Below are 5,857 nucleotides of genomic sequence, written 5' to 3' on the forward strand. Positions count from 1 at the left end.
TTAAAAGTGTCAGTATAGATAATCTAACCTGACACTTTATCTATCCTCACACCTAGGGCGAGTGTTGTCCCTTCCAATGTGGGGATAGACTCATACTATTCAACATGTCAGGAAAACTATGCTGTTATAACATCCCATCTGCCAACAAAAATCCCTTTTCTTGATAATTGAAAGTGTCAGGATAGGTATAGTACAACATTAGAATATCGAATTCTATGCTGACACTTTTAATTGCCAGGAGTTTTTTTATCTTTTTTTTTTTGATATAGAAGCAACCTGCAGGTAGTGCTCCCTGCTATACATTCCGTCAATCAGAAACCCAAAGGACTTGTAAAATTATCCCAAAGAACAGAATGCATATAGTAATCTAAAAGCAAAAATCAATACTCAAATATAATTTGTTGAACTAAAAGTCAGTAACAAGTACTAACATAACAAATCCCTAACAAATACAAACTTGAAAGATTCTCATGTGAACAAACTTAAAAGATTCTCTTGTGCACAAACTAAAATATTCTCATCCCTAGCAAGTAGAAAGAACTTGCAGTAGCTTCCAAACTTTCCAATGAAAGGAGAGCCTTCAGTCATAACCTGATATCTTTTGTGAGCCATCATTATTCTGTAAAGAAAGACCAGAAATAAAAAAATAAATTAAAGATATCAGCACCTAGCAATTACGTTCTAATGTAAAGTAACGATACCAAACAGGATTCATTTCATTCAAAATAAAGTTGATTGCTGAATAGCCAAATTTTGGTACCAAGCAGGTTTGCAAAACTTAACTGGGAAAAGCAAAGGTGATAACGCAGGTTATATTTTCTTGTATATCAAAAGGTTTTGGAATAACACACTGATCCAATTGCCATCATTGCACTGAAATTTTACTTGCTATCACCAAACATACTACTAAAGCAGCAAACATACTAAATAAAGAAGAAGAATGACCAAAAAGATAGATGTCATGATTGAAATTACCCCTCTTTAGAAGACTAGAATTTATGAATCTAGATGTAATTTTATCCTTTGGCTTAGCAATGAATTCGAACGTTTGACATAACAATCTGGGGAGAAAATGTGAAAAAGCAATACCTCTTCTTTGAAGTTTAGATCATAAATCTTGTCTTTACCATAAAACTCAGAAGTAGCCACATCCATCCCAATCACAACTTGCAGCAATTTCAAACTCTTCAAACTGATTTCAATACAGACTTGTTGAAATAAACCATACCACAGACAAGCACCCATCAAATAAGTTCAATTAGGATGTTCAAGAAAGCAATGGCTGGACCAATGCCAGAAGTACCATTAATTTTTTAGGCAAATATCTCACTTCCATTCTCACTCACCACTTCCCTTTATTCCCCAATGTATTTAGCCAAAGAGGGGAAAATACCAAAAAACAAAAAAAAATCTTCAATTGAGTGTACAGATGAGTTTAATTGACAAGCTTATGTAGCTTAAAAAATTGGATAATATGAAAACTAGCAATAAATGAAGTCCACTAACCTCTAACCGAAAGGCACGTTCCTCATTGTTTCCCTTCTCTGTGCAACATCTTAATTGCAGCCACAGTGCCATCAGTCAAAATCCCTCTATACACTACCCCATACCCTCCATTTCCTATCACATTTGCTGCACTAAATTTGTTTGTTGCAATCTCAAGCTCTGTGTAAGTAAAAACTTGTACACCCTTAAGCTTGGATGCAGCCTGCTTCCATACAAACATCCGCCTTTGACATCTGCTCCATTTTCACCAGCAAAACATATACCCATAGCATTCAAGAACAGTGTAACCAGTATAAACATCCATTCCAATACTTAATTTACCAGTGTAACCAGCTTTAGCAATAGCTGTTTTAAGCAATTCAAGACCTTCCTTGTTCTCCTGAAATGTCAAAGTCACAAAGTTGTAAAATATATGACAACCGAATTGAACAATGAACAGGAAGCATATTAGCAAAATGCCATGAACTAACCTGGATATTAGAGCAATGTCACCCTCATCACCAACATTTGTTGCATCTTGGCCATACTTCTTCTTAATTACAGACTGAAGAAAGAGATCAGCAATAAACAAGCATATGTCAAAGCAACAGAAACACATCAAATGCGCTCACAGATATGAAAGAGGATAAAGCATCTTAATTACAATAATTCTATTAGTTTATATATTATTGAGTAAATTAATATCAGTACCAAAGGAAAGAAGGTTGACATTTTATCGAACAGGTTATGGACAACAAATCTAGTATAAAGGGTAGTGGTCACTTATGTGGGAGAAGCCGGGGTACAGGGCAGGGGGCAAGAGGAGCTTTTTTGGCATAAGACGAGAGCTGATACCTTTGCTTTCCAGCAACGCCTCGACACTAGCAATCATTTCTGGTACCTTGCTCTGTGCATAAGGTTATTCTTATGAGAAGCAAATCATGTATAGGGAATTACTCTAGCAATATTATATGCCAAATTCACTTCCCATTTTCATATATGGGACAGCGAACTTTCTTATTCTTGACTCGTGATGTGATTAACATAGAAGAAGGCTTACCTTTAGGCTCTCTGCAAGCATGAGTGGTTAGCCAGTTTGTGTACTTTTGCCCATTTTTCCCCTCATTTGTTATAAGCGGCTCACCTATTAATTTGATAATTTCTTTGCAATGCCTTCCATATCCATTTTCTGGTAAGCGCCTTCTCTGTTGGTTAGTAATTCTTTGCTCTGCATCTATTATAATTAATTGGGCTTGTGAACCATGCCAACTAATATATAGTTCTTACCTGTCAGCCGAAACAGAAAATCATGAAAACAAGATTGAGAATGAAGCAACTTTTAGAAGAAAAATCAGTATCGAACTTGAACTAGCATACCACAGAATCTTATTGCAGCTTACAGGAGTTAATTATTTTCACATCAGTTGGTTTACAGAGCAGGAGCAGGAAATCAGAAAATTGTACAATTTAGGGTAAAAAGTAACCATGCAATTACATACCTTCAATAGGGAAGCAAAGGTAGTTTGATTGCGGAGAGATTCAGCAGAAAAAACTTTGTGGGGAAAGGAAAATTTTGGCAGAGAGCTTTGAGAGATAGTTTGCCGAGAGAGATGAGAAGAGCCAAAATTTTGCTGGCCGGCAAAATGAAATTTTGAGATTTCACTAAGTGTTTTGGCAAAGGAATCTTCCGCCAAAATCAAACGACATCGTTTTATGTTTTAATTTTTTTGGTGTATCTCACATTTTCTCAAGTGTCATGATAGGGAATCTAAAGACACATTATTAGTTTTATATCAGATAAAATTTAAAAAAATTAAAGTATATATTATTGATTTGATAACAAATGTCATGATAGAAGTGCTATAATGACACAAACCAACAAGTGTCCTTATACACGTGTCAAGAAAAGCCATTTTTGTTGTAGTGTCCATTCAATATTTTGATTTTCATCACTCCAACACCTTTGACTTAACAAGTAGATTCATCACCCAAGGACACAAAACTTGCCTTCTTTCTTTGAAGAGTATCAAAATAGTCTAACCTTGAGCAAACATGTGAAACACATCCAGAATCTAAAATCCAACCATCATGAGAAGAAGTATTATTACCTTTGGAGATTGTGAGAATATCTCCACCCGACACATATCCAGCAACACCATCATAGTCATTCTCATCATTTTTCTTTTGATGAAGGCAATATATTTTGATATGGCTAAACTCATGACAACCAAAGTATTGGACTCCACTCTTTCTCCTGGCCTTTGAACCACCCACCTTAGATTCACCGCCAAGTTGTTTTCCTCTTTTACTCTCACCTTGAACAATTAACGTAGCTTCTTATGTCACTTCCTGGTTTGCCTTCCTTTGTTTTTCATGATCCAATAAAGATGACTGCAATTCTCGAACTCTAAAGTGTCCTTCCCATATAACAGGGCCGTCACAACATTTTTGTAAGAATCAGAGACTACGATAAGAAGTAAAAGGGCGTTATCTTCTTCTTCAATGTCTACGCCAACCTTTTGGAGTTGATCCAAAATTCCATTGAACGCATTCATGTGATCCATGAGACTGCCACCCTCCTCCATCTTTAGTGCATAAAGTTGCCGCTTTAGATGCAACTTATTGGACAAGCTTTTAGCCAGATAAAGCTTTTCCAATTTTTTCCAGAGGTCTGCTGCAGAATCTTCCTCATCTATCACATTATTTATGATGTTATCTGCCACATAGAGTTGAATTGTGCTCGCACACCTTGCGTCCAATTCCTCAAATTCATTATCATTCATGCTCTCTGACTTCTTGTTCTTTCCATTCAACGCTTTTGCCAAATCTTGTTGAACTAGAACATCCTTCTCTATTCTTTGCCAAAGAGTGAAACTTGTAGTTCCATTAAACGGTTGAATTGGAAACTGTATAGTTCTAAATCTATAGTATACTACCACCCACTCAATTTCAAATAATTAACCAAAACTCCAACGGAGTTCTGATACCACTTATTAGGGTATCAGGCCAACTATTTGAAAAAAAAGACCAACAATTTAATAGAAAATAATATCTAACACGAACGATGAGTAACACACAAGAATTAATGTGGTTCGGCTTAATCACCAAGCCTACGTCTACGGAGAGAAAAACTTGTTCTTACTATAAGAGAAAAACACCACAAGATTACAACTTAATTCCCAAACCCCAACTCTTGTATAACCCTCTCACCCACTAAGAATTCTCTCACTCCTTTCTTATGTGTCTTTGTAGGATGCAAATCTACCTATTTATAGAGAACATTGCTTGGCCAAAAAGCCAAATAACAATTGGAACCCAATACTAATTTCGCAACTTTTACAGAATAGGAAATAACATCTAAATCCTAAACCAAATAGAAGTTTCGTTGACTACTGCTTTAAGTAACTAAATCCAATTAGGAAACTAGTTACTTCCCACACCAAATAGGGATCTTGACTAAAAGAAATTAAGCCAATTTCCTAACACCCAAAACTTCAAAAATTAGGTAGCTTAGAGACACTCCTAATATTCCAAAATAATGTGCTAGTCATTGGAAAAACTGCAAAAGAATTCAGCATAGAATTACTCTTCGAACGAAGAATTCTGTCAGATCCAAACCTGGCTTGAATTCCCTTTGGTTTTGTCTGTTGAGCTTGAGTTGGCAACACTTCATCTCCATCTACCGTGGAAACCATGGGGTCCAAATTGAGAGCCATGATTATATGACTTGAAGATAGGCTCGAATCAGAAGTTACCTTCCTTAGAGAAAGACTGTCTGTTGCAATTTACCCTTGAGGAAGGTCTGTTGGGATGGCAACTATGGTTGTATCAGCATTAGCACCAACCTCCTGATTTTCCAAAGCACGAAGGCATGCATTCTAAGAACTTTCAACCAACTCTTGCTCCGGCTTCATAAAACCTGAACCACCATTCTCATTATTTGTAGGAAAAATCGAGGCTTATTGTTCCTTACTACTGATCGACACTCCTGCTGGACTCACAGAGAGCTTATTTGCTTGCTGCAACCCCAATCCCTCGGTATAGTTTTGTGAAGATAAACCATTATGCCCCTTAGCCTGTTGCAAACTACGGGCGTTAATAGGAAGCTATGTTGGAGCCCTGGAAATACGAACGTAGTTGACCTTAGAGATTTTCTCCTTATCAACAAAGATCTCTTTACCCGGACGTTGTTGCATTCTGATTTCCTCTTCCTTGCCCTTTTCGTTTGTACAAGACTCGAGAGAATGGCCCATGTGCCAACAATAAGAACAGCATCGTGGCAAATTTTTTGCCAGAAACCTTTAGTAGAAACCGTAACCCCAATCCAAACTCGACTAGGTAAATCTCATAGTAAATCAACTTCAATGTAGAT

The 5,857-nt window shown here is 36.7% G+C and overlaps 1 long non-coding RNA gene across 2 annotated transcripts; it reads right to left on the reverse strand.

The window, feature by feature from the left end:
* Positions 1–384: 384 nt before the first annotated feature.
* Positions 385–3,148, reverse strand: LOC113700342 (uncharacterized). 2 transcript variants are annotated; one of them, XR_011818579.1, is made up of 6 exons: positions 2,985–3,148; positions 2,630–2,690; positions 2,341–2,392; positions 1,977–2,050; positions 1,507–1,885; positions 385–619 (listed from the first exon to the last, which is right to left on the reverse strand). It is a non-coding gene; the product is annotated as an uncharacterized lncRNA (long non-coding RNA). The 2 variants fall into 2 exon arrangements; XR_011818578.1 differs by lacking the exon at positions 385–619 and having other exon boundaries at positions 1,435–1,885.
* Between the last annotated feature and the right edge of the window lie 2,709 nt (positions 3,149–5,857).

Source organism: Coffea arabica, chromosome 7e (assembly GCF_036785885.1).
Source record: "Coffea arabica cultivar ET-39 chromosome 7e, Coffea Arabica ET-39 HiFi, whole genome shotgun sequence".
In the NCBI taxonomy this organism is placed as follows: Eukaryota; Viridiplantae; Streptophyta; class Magnoliopsida; order Gentianales; family Rubiaceae; genus Coffea; species Coffea arabica.